Source organism: Coregonus clupeaformis, unplaced genomic scaffold (assembly GCF_020615455.1).
Source record: "Coregonus clupeaformis isolate EN_2021a unplaced genomic scaffold, ASM2061545v1 scaf0187, whole genome shotgun sequence".
Classification (NCBI taxonomy): domain Eukaryota; kingdom Metazoa; phylum Chordata; class Actinopteri; order Salmoniformes; family Salmonidae; genus Coregonus; species Coregonus clupeaformis.
Window position 1 is genome coordinate 471,984 of NW_025533642.1, and position 16,542 is coordinate 488,525.

The 16,542-nt window shown below is 49.9% G+C and overlaps 1 protein-coding gene across 1 annotated transcript in view; it reads left to right on the forward strand.

Annotated features, from left to right (window-relative positions):
• Window positions 1-2,443: 2,443 nt before the first annotated feature.
• LOC123484084 (regulating synaptic membrane exocytosis protein 2-like) overlaps window positions 2,444-16,542 on the forward strand; it is a gene marked incomplete at its 3' end in the record, with an annotated part of 105,919 nt that continues 91,820 nt past the window's right edge. Inside the window, exon 1 of the mRNA XM_045214033.1 lies at window positions 2,444-3,098. The remainder of the gene's footprint in view (window positions 3,099-16,542) is intronic.

A 16,542-nucleotide genomic window follows, 5' to 3' on the forward strand; every position in this document is an offset into this window, starting at 1 on the left:
CAGTACAGTACAGTAGACAAGACAAGGCCCTAACCCTACAGTACAGTAGACAAGACAAGGCCCTAACCCAACAGTACAGTAGACAAGACAAGGCCCTAACCCTACAGTACAGTAGACAAGACAAGGCCCTAACCCAACAGTACAGTAGACAAGACAAGGCCCTAACCCTACAGTACAGTAGACAAGACAAGGCCCTAACCCTACAGTACAGTAGACAAGACAAGGCCCTAACCCTACAGTACAGTAGACAAGACAAGGCCCTAACCCTACAGTACAGTAGACAAGACAAGGCCCTAACCCTACAGTACAGTAGACAAGACAAGGCCCTAACCCTACAGTACAGTACAGTAGACAAGACAAGGCCCTAACCCTACAGTACAGTACAGTAGACAAGACAAGGCCCTAACCCTACAGTACAGTAGACAAGACAAGGCCCTAACCCTACAGTACAGTAGACAAGACAAGGCCCTAACCCTACAGTACAGTAGACAAGACAAGGCCCTAACCCTACAGTACAGTACAGTAGACAAAACAAGGCCCTAACCCTACAGTACAGTACAGTACAGTAGACAAGACAAGGCCCTAACCCTACAGTACAGTAGACAAGACAAGGCCCTAACCCTACAGTACAGTACAGTAGACAAGACAAGGCCCTAACCCTACAGTACAGTAGACAAGACAAGGCCCTATCCCTACAGTACAGTAGACAAGACAAGGCCCTAACCCTACAGTACAGTAGACAAGACAAGGCCCTAACCCTACAGTACAGTACAGTAGACAAGACAAGGCCCTAACCCTACAGTACAGTACAGTAGACAAGACAAGGCCCTAACCCTACAGTACAGTAGACAAGACAGGGCCCTAACCCTACAGTACAGTAGACAAGACAAGGCCCTAACCCTACAGTACAGTAGACAAGACAAGGCCCTAACCCTACAGTACAGTAGACAAGACAAGGCCCTAACCCTACAGTACAGTACAGTAGACAAGACAAGGCCCTATCCCTACAGTACAGTACAGTAGACAAGACAAGGCCCTAACCCTACAGTACAGTAAACAAGACAAAGGCCCTAACCCTACAGTACAGTACAGTAGACAAGACAAGGCCCTAACCCTACAGTACAGTACAGTAGACAAGACAAGGCCCTAACCCTACAGTACAGTAGACAAGACAAGGCCCTAACCCTACAGTACAGTACAGTAGACAAGACAAGGCCCTAACCCTACAGTACAGTACAGTAGACAAGACAAGGCCCTAACCCTACAGTACAGTAGACAAGACAAGGCCCTAACCCTACAGTACAGTAGACAAGACAAGGCCCTATCCCTACAGTACAGTACAGTAGACAAGACAAGGCCCTAACCCTACAGTATAGTAGACAAGACAAGGCCCTAACCCTACAGTACAGTAGACAAGACAAGGCCCTAACCCTACAGTACAGTAGACAAGACAAGGCCCTAACCCTACAGTACAGTACAGTAGACAAGACAAGGCCCTAACCCTACAGTACAGTACAGTAGACAAGACAAGGCCCTATCCCTACAGTACAGTAGACAAGACAAGGCCCTATCCCTACAGTACAGTACAGTAGACAAGACAAGGCCCTAACCCTACAGTACAGTAGACAAGACAAGGCCCTAACCCTACAGTACAGTACAGTAGACAAGACAAGGCCCTATCCCTACAGTACAGTAGACAAGACAAGGCCCTATCCCTACAGTACAGTACAGTAGACAAGACAAGGCCCTAACCCTACAGTATAGTAGACAAGACAAGGCCCTAACCCTACAGTACAGTAGACAAGACAAGGCCCTAACCCTACAGTACAGTAGACAAGACAAGGCCCTAACCCTACAGTACAGTACAGTAGACAAGACAAGGCCCTAACCCTACAGTACAGTACAGTAGACAAGACAAGGCCCTAACCCTACAGTACAGTAGACAAGACAAGGCCCTATCCCTACAGTACAGTACAGTAGACAAGACAAGGCCCTAACCCTACAGTACAGTAGACAAGACAAGGCCCTAACCCTACAGTACAGTACAGTAGACAAGACAAGGCCCCTAACCCTACAGTACAGTACAGTAGACAAGACAAGGCCCTAACCCTACAGTACAGTAGACAAGACAAGGCCCTAACCCTACAGTACAGTACAGTAGACAAGACAAGGCCCTAACCCTACAGTACAGTAGACAAGACAAGGCCCTATCCCTACAGTACAGTACAGTAGACAAGACAAGGCCCTAACCCTACAGTACAGTAGACAAGACAAGGCCCTATCCCTACAGTACAGTAGACAAGACAAGGAACTCAGCTTAAGTCGTCATCAGATGTCATTGGGCAAATGCCATCTGAACAGAGCTTAACTGGAAGTGATTGGTGGTGAGCCACCTAACTCCCTCCTCCTTTCCTGAGGAGAGAGCAGGTCTGACAACCCTTAAGAGAGGTTGAAGTGGACATACACGACTGCTTACTGAGTTAACACAAGGAAAATGGTGGTGATTGGCTTTCTCAGATCTATGGAATACTGATTTTGCTCTTGGTTCGGCTCAGTTCTTGGAGATGAATCCTCATTATGAGACATAAGGAAACTGCATCGCTTGGCTACTGGTTGGCTCTGGAATTCCTGATTAGGAATTCATTTGGATTAACTACGCGGAATCATTGCAATTTGAAACCAAAAGCCAGATTTCTTGGTGTGCTTGGGCTGCTTCTAACGACCTGTTGACTTGGTTCTCCTCTGAAACCCTGTGGATATTATACATGAGAGAGAGAGAAATAGAAACGGAGAGACCGAGAGAGAGGAAGAGAGAAAGACAGAGAGAGAGAGAAAGACACAGAGAGAGAGAGAGGGAGAGAGAGGTCAGGCCTGAAAGGCAGCAGTCTAAGGGAAACATCCTGTAGGTCTGTTGGGATCATGTAAGGAAGAGTGTTTGAGCCGGCTTACCAGAATAAAGGTAAGCTCATTATTAGAAGGCATGAACTCCCTTTTAATGAGCACAAAGAGCGGAGGGAAGCAGCGACAGCGTTCTGCAGGAGACGGTGTAGACACGGCCCTATATTGCCCCCTCCATGGGGTGCGGCTCTGCCATCTCTGTGAGTATTGGGGTGTCTGTGTGTTCTCTCTGTATGTGTGTAGATTTTATTGTCCGCTGTGTCATTCTCCCTAGCGTGGCTGTTGGACAGTAAAGCAGCTTTGGGAAAGTCCAGCTGGCCAGGGCGGGTGTTAAAGGGGCCGGAGCAGCAAAGACGGATTATAGACAAGATATTTGGACCACACTGGGAGGAGGCTGTGGTGGTCAGGGTTAGGCCCACACAGGCCCGGACCACACACTACCTCATTTTAAAAGGGGTAATGTTTGTTCATGTGTTTATATTGAGTAGACATACCTGTCAGGATTTGTTACATTTCACAAAAACTTCATGTATGTCAACAGACTTCACATACTTTGTTGTTGGACATACACTATATATACAAAACTATGTGGACACCCCTTCAACTTAGTGGATTCGGCTATTTCAGCCAGACCCGTTTCAACCACACAGCCATGCAGACTCTGGAGCAGTGGAAACGCGTTCCCATCTGACAGTCCGATGGACGAATCTAGGTTTGGCGGATGCCAGGAGAACCTGCCCCAATGCATAGTGCCAACTGTAAAGTTTGGTGGAGGAGGAACAATGGTCTTGGGCTGTTTGTCATGGTTCGGGCTAGGCCCCTTAGTTCCAGTGAAGGGAAATCTAAACACTACAGCATACAATGACATTCTAGACGATTCTGTGTTTCCAACTTTGTGGCAACAGTTTGGGGAAGGCCCTTTCCTGTTTCAGCATGACAATGCCCCCGTGCACAAAGCGAGGTCCATACAGAAATGGTTTGTCAAGATCGGTGTGGAAGAACTTGACTGGCCTGCACAGAGCCCTGACCTCAACCCCATCGAACACCGTTGGGATGAATTGGAACGCCGACTGCGAGCCAGGCTTAATCGCCCAACATCAGTGCCCGACCTCACTAATGCTCTTGTGGCTGAATGGAAGCAAGTCCCCGCAGCAATGTTCCAACATCTAGTGGAAAGCCTTCCCAGAAGAGTGGAGGCTGTTATAGCAGCAAAGGGGGGACCAACTCCATATTAATGCCCATGATTTTGGAATGAGAAGTTCGATGACCAGGTGTCCAGATACTTTTGGTAATGTAATGTATGAGTAATTGTGACTAATTTTTTATGAGATTGGGTTGAGTATTGATGTTCAGTGGTATCAGCTGATATAGGAAGATGTAGGATGGTTGTTTGAGGGTGGCGCAGAGATCCTGGTTCGAATCCAGGCTCTGTCGTAGCCGGCCGCGACCGGGAGACCCATGGGGCGGCGCACAGTTGGCAGAGCGTCGTCCAGGGTAGGGGAGGGAATGGCTGGCAGGGATGTAGCTCAGTTGGTAGAGCATGGCGTTTGCAACGCCAGGGTTGTGGGTTCGATTCCCACGGGGGGCCAGTATGAAAAAAATAAAAATAATATATGCACTCTCTAACTGTAAGTCGCTCTGGATAAGAGCGTCTGCTAAATGACTAAAATGTAAATGTAAAATGTATGTACTCTGTGGTTAACTGGATATAAAGTATAGTGGTGGATATTGAAGTGTAGTGGTGGATATTGATGTATAGTGGTGAATATTGAAGTGTAGTGGTGGATATTGAAGTGTAGTGGTATATATTGAAGTGTAGTGGTGGATATTGAGGTATAGTGGTGGATATTGAAGTGTAGTGGTGGATATTGAAGTGATAGTGGGTCCTAGTTGGTCCCTGGATGGGAGACCAGATGCTGCTGGAAGTGTTGTTGGAGGGCAGGAGAAGGCACTCTTTCCTCTGGTCTAAATACATATCCCAATGCCCCAGGGCAGTGATTGGGGACATTGCCCTGTGTAGGTTGACGTTAAACGGGTGTCCTGACTCTCTGTTGTCACTAAAGTGCCCATGGCACTTATCGTAAGAGTAGGGGTGTTAACCCCGGTGTCCTGGCTAAATTACCAATCTGGCCCTCATACCATCATGGCCACCTAATCATCCCCAGCTTCCAATTGGCTCATTCATCCCCCTTCCTCTCCCCTGTATTCCCGAGGTCGTTGCTGTAAATGAGAATGTGTTCTCAGTCAACTGACCTGGTAGAATAAGGGTTCAAGCTGGTGTTTGGAGGATATAGTCACAGGTGTTGTTAGGCCCAAGACGTAGTCGAGGGCCGGCAAACCATGCAAATATATCCTTCAAACACCGACTTCGAGGACATTATTACTTTTGTACAACGGGTTACCAACATATTCAAATATTAATGGACATATTTTCATTAAAAACATTATTTTGATGAATTTATTCATACTTTTTCATCTTTCCACAAGATATATAGTCCCGATCTAGGGATGCTCCCCAAGCCGGCTGGTCGTACATTCTATCAGTTAGGTTGCCAGAGAGGCGAACCAGTTGTGAACCAGGTTGGTGTAGAGAGTGAAAAGTTAGGCCTAGCTAGTGAACCAGGTTGGTGTGGAGAGTTAGGCCTAGCTAGTGAACCAGGTTGGTGTGAAGAGTTAGGCCTAGCTAGTGAAACAGGTTGGTGTGAAGAGTTAGGCCTAGCTAGTGAACCAGGTTGGTGTGGAGAGTTAGGCCTAGCTAGTGAACCAGGTTGGTGTGGAGAGTTAGGCCTAGCTAGTGAAACAGGTTGGTGTGAAGAGTTAGGCCTAGCTAGTGAACCAGGTTGGTGTGGAGAGTTAGGCCTAGCTAGTGAACCAGGTTGGTGTGGAGAGTTAGGCCTAGCTAGTGAAACAGGTTGGTGTGAAGAGTTAGGCCTAGCTAGTGAACCAGGTTGGTGTGGAGAGTTAGGCCTAGCTAGTGAACCAGGTTGGTGTGGAGAGTTAGGCCTAGCTAGTGAACCAGGTTGGTGTGGAGAGTTAGGCCTAGCTAGTGAACCAGGTTGGTGTGAAGAGTTAGGCCTAGCTAGTGAACCAGGTTGGTGTGGAGAGAGTGGCGAGAGGCCTAGCTAGTGAACCAGGTTGGTGTGGAGAGAGTGGCGAGAGGCCTAGCTAGTGAACCAGGTTGGTGTGGAGAGTTAGGCCTAGCTAGTGAACCAGGTTGATGTGGAGAGTTAGGCCTAGCTAGTGAACCAGGTTGGTGTGGAGAGTTAGGCCTAGCTAGTGAAACAGGTTGGTGTGGAGAGTTAGGCCTAGCTAGTGAACCAGGTTGGTGTGGAGAGAGTGGCGAGAGGCCTAGTTAGTGAACCAGGTTGGTATGAAGAGAGTGGCGAGAGGCCTAGCTAGTGAACCAGGTTGGTGTGGAGAGAGTGGCGAGAGGCCTAGTTAGTGAACCAGGTTGGTGTGAAGAGTTAGGCCTAGCTAGTGAACCAGGTTGGTGTGAAGAGAGTGGCGAGAGGCCTAGCTAGTGAACCAGGTTGGTGTGAAGAGTTAGGCCTAGCTAGTGAACCAGGTTGGTGTGGAGAGTGGCGAGAGGCCTAGGTAGTGAAACAGGTTGGTGTGGAGAGAGTGGCGAGAGGCCTAGTTAGTGAACCAGGTTGGTGTGAAGAGTTAGGCCTAGCTAGTGAACCAGGTTGGTGTGAAGAGAGTGGCGAGAGGCCTAGCTAGTGAACCAGGTTGGTGTGAAGAGTTAGGCCTAGCTAGTGAACCAGGTTGGTGTGAAGAGAGTGGCGAGAGGCCTAGCTAGTGAACCAGGTTGGTGTGAAGAGTTAGGCCTAGGTAGTGAAACAGGTTGGTGTGAAGAGTGTGCAGAGTTAGGCTTGGCTAGTGAAACAGGTTGGTGTGGAGAGAGTGGCGAGAGGCCTAGCTAGTGAACCAGGTTGGTGTGGAGAGTGGCGAGAGGCCTAGCTAGTGAACCAGGTTTGTGTGGAGAGTGGCGAGAGGCCTAGCTTGTGAACCAGGTTGGTGTGGAGAGAGTGGCGAGAGGCCTAGCTAGTGAACCAGGTTGGTGTGGAGAGTTAGGCCTAGCTAGTGAACCAGGTTGGTGTGGAGAGTTAGGCCTAGCTAGTGAACCAGGTTGGTGTGGAGAGTGGCGAGAGGCCTAGCTAGTGAACCAGGTTTGTGTGGAGAGTGGCGAGAGGCCTAGCTAGTGAACCAGGTTGGTGTGGAGAGTTAGGCCTAGCTAGTGAACCAGGTTGGTGTGGAGAGTTAGGCCTAGCTAGTGAACCAGGTTGGTGTGGAGAGTTAGGCCTAGCTAGTGAACCAGGTTGGTGTGAAGAGTTAGGCCTTGCTAGTGAACCAGGTTGGTGTGAAGTGTTAGGCCTAGCTATTGAACCAGGTTGGTGTGAAGTGTTAGGCCTAGCTAGTGAACCAGGTTGGTGTGGAGAGAGTGGCGAGAGGCCTAGCTAGTGAACCAGGTTGGTGTGGAGAGAGTGGCGAGAGGCCTAGGTAGTGAAACAGGTTGGTGTGGAGAGAATGGCGAGAGGCCTAGCTAGTGAACCAGGTTGGTGTGAAGAGTTAGGCCTAGGTAGTGAAACAGGTTGGTGTGAAGAGTGTGCAGAGTTAGGCTTGGCTAGTGAAACAGGTTGGTGTGGAGAGAGTGGCGAGAGGCCTAGCTAGTGAACCAGGTTGGTGTGAAGAGTTAGGCCTAGCTAGTGAACCAGGTTGGTGTGGAGAGTTAGGCCTAGGTAGTGAAACAGGTTGGTGTGGAGAGTTAGGCCTAGGTAGTGAAACAGGTTGGTGTGGAGAGTTAGGCCTAGGTAGTGAAACAGGTTGGTGTGACGAGTTAGGCGTAGCTAGTGAACCAGGTTGGTGTGAAGAGTTAGGCCTAGCTAGTGAACCAGGTTGGTGTGAAGAGTTAGGCCTAGCTAGTGAACCAGGTTGGTGTGGATAGTTAGGCCTAGGTAGTGAAACAGGTTGGTGTGAAGAGTGTGCAGAGTTAGGCTTGGCTAGTGAAACAGGTTGGTGTGGAGAGAGTGGCGAGAGGCCTAGCTAGTGAAACAGGTTGGTGTGGAGAGAGTGGCGAGAGGCCTAGCTAGTGAACCAGGTTGGTGTGGAGAGTTAGGCCTAGCTTGTGAACCAGGTTGGTGTGAAGAGTTAGGCCTAGGTAGTGAAACATGTTGGTGTGGAGAGTTAGGCCTAGGTAGTGAAACAGGTTGGTGTGAAAAGTGTGGAGAGTTAGGCCTAGGTAGTGAACCAGGTTGGTGTGAAGAGTTAGGCCTAGCTAGTGAACCAGGTTTGTGTGAAAGAGTTAGGCCTTGCTAGTGAACCAGGTTGGTGTTAAGTGTTAGGCCTAGGTAGTGAAACATGTTGGTGTGGAGAGTTAGGCCTAGGTAGTGAAACAGGTTGGTGTGAAGAGTGTGGAGAGTTAGGCCTAGGTAGTGAAACATGTTGGTGTGGAGAGTTAGGCCTAGGTAGTGAAACAGGTTGGTGTGAAGAGTGTGGAGAGTTAGGCCTAGGTAGTGAACCAGGTTGGTGTGAAGAGTTAGGCCTAGCTAGTGAACCAGGTTAGTGTGAAGAGTTAGGCCTTGCTAGTGAACCAGGTTGGTGTTAAGTGTTAGGCCTAGCTAGTGAACCAGGTTTGTGTGGAGAGAGTGGCGAGAGGCCTAGCTAGTGAACCTTGTTGGTGTGGAGAGAGTGGCGAGAGGCCTAGCAAGTGAACCAGGTTGGTGTGAACAGTTAGGCCTAGCTAGTGAACCAGGTTGGTGTGGAGAGAGTGGCGAGAGGCCTAGCAAGTGAACCAGGTTGGTGTGAACAGTTAGGCCTAGCTAGTGAACCAGGTTGGTGTGGAGAGTTAAGCCTAGCTAGTGAACCAGGTTGGTGTGAAGAGTTAGGCCTAGGTAGTGAAACAGGTTGGTGTGGAGAGTTAGGCCTAGGTAGTGAAACAGGTTGGTGTGGAGAGTTAAGCCTAGCTAGTGAACTTGGTTGGTGTGAAGAGTTAGGCCTAGGTAGTGAAACAGGTTGGTGTGGAGAGTTAGGCCTAGGTAGTGAAACAGGTTGGTGTGAAGAGTGTGGAGAGTTAGGCCTAGGTAGTGAAACATGTTGGTGTGGAGAGTTAGGCCTAGCTAGTGAACCAGGTTGGTGTGAAGTGTTAGGCCTAGCTAGTGAACCAGGTTTGTGTGGAGAGAGTGGCGAGAGGCCTAGCTAGTGAAACAGGTTGGTGTGGAGAGAGTGGCGAGAGGCCTAGCTAGTGAACCAGGTTGGTGTGAAGAGTTAGGCCTAGCTAGTGAAACAGGTTGGTGTGGAGAGTTAGGCCTAGGTAGTGAACCAGGTTGGTGTGGAGAGTTAGGCCTAGCTAGTGAAACAGGTTGGTGTGAAGTGTTAGGCCTAGCTAGTGAACCAGGTTTGTGTGGAGAGAGTGGCGAGAGGCCTAGCTAGTGAAACAGGTTGGTTTGGAGAGAGTGGCGAGAGGCCTAGCTAGTGAACCAGGTTGGTGTGGAGAGTTAGGCCTAGGTAGTGAAACAGGTTGGTGTGGAGAGTTAGGCCTAGGTAGTGAACCAGGTTGGTGTGGAGAGTTAGGCCTAGCTAGTGAAACAGGTTGGTGTGAAGAGTTAGGCCTAGCTAGTGAACCAGGTTGGTGTGAAGAGTTAGGCCTAGCTAGTGAACCAGGTTGGTGTGGATAGTTAGGCCTAGGTAGTGAAACAGGTTGGTGTGAAGAGTTAGGCCTAGCTAGTGAACCAGGTTAGTGTGGATAGTTAGGCCTAGGTAGTGAAACAGGTTGGTGTGAAGAGTTAGGCCTAGGTAGTGAACCAGGTTGGTGTGGAGAGTTAGGCCTAGGTAGTGAAACAGGTTGGTGTGGAGAGTTAGGCCTAGGTAGTGAAACAGGTTGGTGTGAAGAGTGTGCAGAGTTAGGCTTGGCTAGTGAAACAGGTTGGTGTGGAGAGAGTGGCGAAAGGCCTAGCTAGTGAACCAGGTTGGTGTGGAGAGAGTGGCGAGAGGCCTAGCTAGTGAACCAGGTTGGTGTGAACAGTTAGGCCTAGCTAGTGAACCAGGTTGGTGTGGATAGTTAGGCCTAGGTAGTGAAACAGGTTGGTGTGGAGAGTTAGGCCTAGGTAGTGAAACAGGTTGGTGTGAATAGTTAGGCCTAGGTAGTGAAACAGGTTGGTGTGGAGAGTTAGGCCTAGGTAGTGAAACAGGTTGGTGTGAAGAGTGTGCAGAGTTAGGCTTGGCTAGTGAAACAGGTTGGTGTGGAGAGAGTGGCGAGAGGCCTAGCTAGTGAACCAGGTTGGTGTGAAGAGTTAGGCCTAGCTAGTGAACCAGGTTGGTGTGGAGAGTTAGGCCTAGCTAGTGAACCAGGTTGGTGTGGAGAGTTAGGCCTAGCTAGTGAACCAGGTTGGTGTGGAGAGTTAGGCCTAGGTAGTGAAACAGGTTGGTGTGGAGAGTTAGGCCTAGGTAGTGAACCAGGTTGGTGTGGAGAGTTAGGCCTAGCTAGTGAAACAGGTTGGTGTGAAGAGTTAGGCCTAGCTAGTGAACCAGGTTGGTGTGAAGAGTTAGGCCTAGCTAGTGAACCAGGTTGGTGTGGATAGTTAGGCCTAGGTAGTGAAACAGGTTGGTGTGAAGAGTTAGGCCTAGCTAGTGAACCAGGTTAGTGTGGATAGTTAGGCCTAGGTAGTGAAACAGGTTGGTGTGAAGAGTTAGGCCTAGGTAGTGAACCAGGTTGGTGTGGAGAGTTAGGCCTAGGTAGTGAAACAGGTTGGTGTGGAGAGTTAGGCCTAGGTAGTGAAACAGGTTGGTGTGAAGAGTGTGCAGAGTTAGGCTTGGCTAGTGAAACAGGTTGGTGTGGAGAGAGTGGCGAAAGGCCTAGCTAGTGAACCAGGTTGGTGTGGAGAGAGTGGCGAGAGGCCTAGCTAGTGAACCAGGTTGGTGTGAACAGTTAGGCCTAGCTAGTGAACCAGGTTGGTGTGGATAGTTAGGCCTAGGTAGTGAAACAGGTTGGTGTGGAGAGTTAGGCCTAGGTAGTGAAACAGGTTGGTGTGGATAGTTAGGCCTAGGTAGTGAAACAGGTTGGTGTGGAGAGTTAGGCCTAGGTAGTGAAACAGGTTGGTGTGAAGAGTGTGCAGAGTTAGGCTTGGCTAGTGAAACAGGTTGGTGTGGAGAGAGTGGCGAGAGGCCTAGCTAGTGAACCAGGTTGGTGTGAAGAGTTAGGCCTAGCTAGTGAACCAGGTTGGTGTGGAGAGTTAGGCCTAGCTAGTGAACCAGGTTGGTGTGGAGAGTTAGGCCTAGGTAGTGAAACAGGTTGGTGTGGAGAGTTAGGCCTAGGTAGTGAAACAGGTTGGTTTGAAGAGTTAGGCCTAGCTAGTGAATCAGGTTGGTGTGAAGAGTTAGGCCTAGCTAGTGAACCAGGTTGGTGTGAAGAGTTAGGCCTAGCTAGTGAACCAGGTTGGTGTGGATAGTTAGGCCTAGGTAGTGAAACAGGTTGGTGTGGAGAGTTAGGCCTAGGTAGTGAAACAGGTTGGTGTGAAGAGTGTGCAGAGTTAGGCTTTGCTAGTGAAACAGGTTGGTGTGGAGAGAGTGGCGAGAGGCCTAGCTAGTGAACCAGGTTGGTGTGAAGAGTTAGGCCTAGCTAGTGAACCAGGTTGGTGTGGAGAGTTAGGCCTAGCTAGTGAACCAGGTTGTTGTGAAGAGTTAGGCCTAGGTAGTGAAACAGGTTGGTGTGGAGAGTTAGGCCTAGGTAGTGAAACAGGTTGGTGTGAAGAGTAAGGCCTAGCTAGTGAACCAGGTTGGTGTGAAGAGTTAGTCCTAGCTAGTGAACCAGGTTGGTGTGAAGAGTTAGGCCTAGCTAGTGAACCAGGTTGGTGTGGATAGTTAGGCCTAGGTAGTGAAACAGGTTGGTGTGGAGAGTTAGGCCTAGGTAGTGAAACAGGTTGGTGTGAAGAGTGTGCAGAGTTAGGCTTGGCTAGTGAAACAGGTTGGTGTGGAGAGAGTGGCGAGAGGCCTAGCTAGTGAAACAGGTTGGTGTGGAGAGAGTGGCGAGAGGCCTAGCTAGTGAACCAGTTTGGTGTGGAGAGTTAGGCCTAGCTTGTGAACCAGGTTGGTGTAGAGAGTGGCGAGAGGCCTAGCTAGTGAACCAGGTTGGTGTGAACAGTTAGGCCTAGCTAGTGAACCAGGTTGGTGTGGACAGTTTGGCCTAGCTAGTGAACCAGGTTGGTGTGAAGAGTTAGGCCTAGGTAGTGAAACAGGTTGGTGTGGAGAGTTAGGCCTAGGTAGTGAAACAGGTTGGTGTGAAGAGTTAGGCCTAGCTAGTGAACCAGGTTGGTGTGAAGAGTTAGGCCTAGCTAGTGAACCAGGTTGGTGTGAAGTGTTAGGCCTAGCTAGTGAACCAGGTTTGTGTGGAGAGAGTGGCGAGAGGCCTAGCTAGTGAAACAGGTTGGTGTGGAGAGAGTGGCGAGAGGCCTAGCTAGTAAACCAGGTTGGTGTGGAGAGTTAGGCCTAGCTTGTGAACCAGGTTGGTGTGGAGAGTGGCGAGAGGCCTAGCTAGTGAACAAGGTTGGTGTGAAGAGTTAGGCCTAGCTAGTGAACCAGGTTGGTGTGGAGAGTTAGGCCTAGCTAGTGAACCAGGTTGGTGTGAAGAGTTAGGCCTAGCTAGTGAACCAGGTTGGTGTGGAGAGTTAGGCCTAGCTAGCGAACCAGGTTGGTGTGAAGAGTTAGGCCTAGCTAGTGAACCAGTTTGGTGTGGAGAGTGGCGAGAGGCCTAGCTAGTGAACCAGGTTGGTGTGGAGAGAGTGGTGAGAGGCCTAGCTAGCGAACCAGGTTGGTGTGAAGAGTTAGGCCTAGCTAGTGAACCAGGTTGGTGTGGATAGTTAGGCCTAGCTAGTGAACCAGGTTGGTGTGAAGAGTTAGGCCTAGGTAGTGAAACAGGTTGGTGTGGAGAGTTAGGCCTAGGTAGTTAAACAGGTTGGTGTGAAGAGTGTGGAGAGTTAGGCCTAGGTAGTGAACAAGGTTGGTGTGAAGAGTTAGGCCTAGCTAGTGAACCAGGTTGGTGTGAAGAGTTAGGCCTTGCTAGTGAACCAGGTTGGTGTGAAGTGTTAGGCCTAGCTAGTGAACCAGGTTTGTGTGGAGAGAGTGGCAAGAGGCCTAGCTAGTGAACCAGGTTGGTGTGGAGAGAGTGGCGAGAGGCCTAGCAAGTGAACCAGGTTGGTGTGAACAGTTAGGCCTAGCTAGTGAACCAGGTTGGTGTGGAGAGTTAGGACTAGCTAGTGAACCAGGTTGGTGTGAAGAGTTAGGCCTAGGTAGTGAAACAGGTTGGTGTGGAGAGTTAGGCCTAGCTAGTGAAACAGGTTGGTGTGAAGAGTGTGGAGAGTTAGGCCTAGGTAGTGAACCAGGTTGGTGTGAAGAGTTAGGCCTAGCTAGTGAACCAGGTTGGTGTGAAGAGTTAGGCCTTGCTAGTGAACCAGGTTGGTGTGAAATGTTAGGCCTAGCTAGTGAACCAGGTTTGTGTGGAGAGATTGGCGAGAGGCCTAGCTAGTGAAACAGGTTGGTGTGGAGAGAGTGGCGAGAGGCCTAGCTAGTGAACCAGGTTGGTATGGAGAGTTAGGCCTATCTTGTGAACCAGGTTGGTGTGGAGAGTGGCGAGAGGCCTAGCTAGTGAACCAGGTTGGTGTGAAGAGTTAGGCCTAGCTAGTGAACCAGGTTGGTGTGGAGAGTTAGGACTAGCTAGTGAACCAGGTATGTGTGAAGAGTTAGGCCTAGCTAGTGAACCAGGTTGGTGTGAAGAGTTAGGCCTAGCTAGTGAACCAGGTTGGTGTGGAGAGTTAGGCCTAGCTAGTGAACCAGGTTGGTGTGAAGAGTTAGGCCTAGCTAGTGAACCAGGTTGGTGTGAAGAGTTAGGCCTAGCTAGTGAACCAGGTTGGTGTGAAGAGTTAGGCCTAGCTAGTGAACCAGGTTGGTGTGGAGAGTTAGGCCTAGCTAGTGAACCAGGTTGGTGTGAAGAGTTAGGCCTAGCTAGTGAACCAGGTTGGTGTGAAGAGTTAGGCCTAGGTAGTGAAACAGGTTGGTGTGGAGAGTTAGGCCTAGGTAGTGAAACAGGTTGGTGTGGAGAGAGTGGCGAGAGGCCTAGCTAGTGAACCAGGTTGGTATGGAGAGTTAGGCCTATCTTGTGAACCAGGTTGGTGTGGAGAGTGGCGAGAGGCCTAGCTAGTGAACCAGGTTGGTGTGAAGAGTTAGGCCTAGCTAGTGAACCAGGTTGGTGTGAAGAGTTAGGCCTAGGTAGTGAAACAGGTTGGTGTGGAGAGTTAGGCCTAGGTAGTGAAACAGGTTGGTGTGGAGAGTTAGGCCTAGGTAGTTAAACAGGTTGGTGTGAAGAGTGTGGAGAGTTAGGCCTAGGTAGTGAACAAGGTTGGTGTGAAGAGTTAGGCCTAGCTAGTGAACCAGGTTGGTGTGAAGAGTTAGGCCTTGCTAGTGAACCAGGTTGGTGTGAAGTGTTAGGCCTAGCTAGTGAACCAGGTTTGTGTGGAGAGAGTGGCGAGAGGCCTAGGTAGTGAACCAGGTTGGTGTGGAGAGAGTGGCGAGAGGCCTAGCAAGTGAACCAGGTTGGTGTGAACAGTTAGGCCTAGGTAGTGAAACAGGTTGGTGTGGAGAGTTAGGCCTAGGTAGTGAAACAGGTTGGTGTGAAGAGTGTGGAGAGTTAGTCCTAGGTAGTGAACCAGGTTGGTGTGAAGAGTTAGGCCTAGCTAGTGAACCAGGTTGGTGTGAAGAGTTAGGCCTTGCTAGTGAACCAGGTTGGTGTGAAATGTTAGGCCTAGCTAGTGAACCAGGTTTGTGTGGAGAGATTGGCGAGAGGCCTAGCTAGTGAAACAGGTTGGTGTGGAGAGAGTGGCGAGAGGCCTAGCTAGTGAACCAGGTTGGTATGGAGAGTTAGGCCTATCTTGTGAACCAGGTTGGTGTGGAGAGTGGCGAGAGGCCTAGCTAGTGAACCAGGTTGGTGTGAAGAGTTAGGCCTAGCTAGTGAACCAGGTTGGTGTGGAGAGTGGCGAGAGGCCTAGCTAGTGAACCAGGTTGGTGTGGAGAGTTAGGACTAGCTAGTGAACCAGGTTGGTGTGGAGAGTTAGGCCTAGTTAGCGAACCAGGTTGGTGTGAAGAGTTAGGCCTAGCTAGTGAACCAGGTTGGTGTGGAGAGTGGTGAGAGGCCTAGCTAGTGAACCAGGTTGGTGTGGAGAGAGTGGCGAGAGGCCTAGCTAGTGAACCAGGTTGGTGTGAAGAGTTAGGCCTAGCTAGTGAACCAGGTTGGTGTGGAGAGTTAGGCCTAGCTAGTGAACCAGGTTGGTGTGAAGAGTTAGGCCTAGGTAGTGAAACAGGTTGGTGTGGAGAGTTAGGCCTAGGTAGTGAAACAGGTTGGTGTGAAGAGTTAGGCCTAGCTAGTGAACCAGGTTGGTGTGAAGAGTTAGGCCTAGCTAGTGAACCAGGTTGGTGTGAAGAGTTAGGCCTAGCTAGTGAACCAGGTTGGTGTGAAGAGTTAGGCCTAGGTAGTGAAACAGGTTGGTGTGGAGAGTTAGGCCTAGGTAGTGAAACAGGTTGGTGTGAAGAGTTAGGCCTAGCTATTGAACCAGGTTGGTGTGAAGAGTTAGGCCTAGGTAGTGAAACAGGTTGGTGTGAAGAGTGTGCAGAGTTAGGCTTGGCTAGTGAAACAGGTTGGTTTGGAGAGAGTGGCGAGAGGCCTAGCTAGTGAACCAGGTTGGTGTGAAGAGTTAGGCCTAGCTAGTGAACCAGGTTGGTGTGGAGAGTTAGGCCTAGGTAGTGAAACAGGTTGGTGTGAAGAGTGTGCAGAGTTAGGCTTGGCTAGTGAAACAGGTTGGTGTGGAGAGAGTGGCGAGAGGCCTAGCTAGTGAACCAGGTTGGTGTGAAGAGTTAGGCCTAGCTAGTGAACCAGGTTGGTGTGGAGAGTTAGGCCTAGCTAGTGAACCAGGTTGGTGTGAAGAGTTAGGCCTAGGTAGTGAAACAGGTTGGTGTGGAGAGTTAGGCCTAGGTAGTGAAACAGGTTGGTGTGAAGAGTTAGGCCTAGCTATTGAACCAGGTTGGTGTGAAGAGTTAGGCCTAGCTAGTGAACCAGGTTGGTGTGAAGAGTTAGGCCTAGCTAGTGAATCAGGTTGGTGTGGATAGTTAGGCCTAGGTAGTGAAACAGGTTGGTGTGGAGAGTTAGGCCTAGGTAGTGAAACAGGTTGGTGTGAAGAGTTAGGCCTAGCTAGTGAACCAGGTTGGTGTGAAGAGTTAGGCCTAGCTAGTGAACCAGGTTGGTGTGAAGAGTTAGGCCTAGCTAGTGAACCAGGTTGGTGTGAAGAGTTAGGCCTAGGTAGTGAAACAGGTTGGTGTGGAGAGTTAGGCCTAGGTAGTGAAACAGGTTGGTGTGAAGAGTTAGGCCTAGCTATTGAACCAGGTTGGTGTGAAGAGTTAGGCCTAGGTAGTGAAACAGGTTGGTGTGAAGAGTGTGCAGAGTTAGGCTTGGCTAGTGAAACAGGTTGGTTTGGAGAGAGTGGCGAGAGGCCTAGCTAGTGAACCAGGTTGGTGTGAAGAGTTAGGCCTAGCTAGTGAACCAGGTTGGTGTGGAGAGTTAGGCCTAGGTAGTGAAACAGGTTGGTGTGAAGAGTGTGCAGAGTTAGG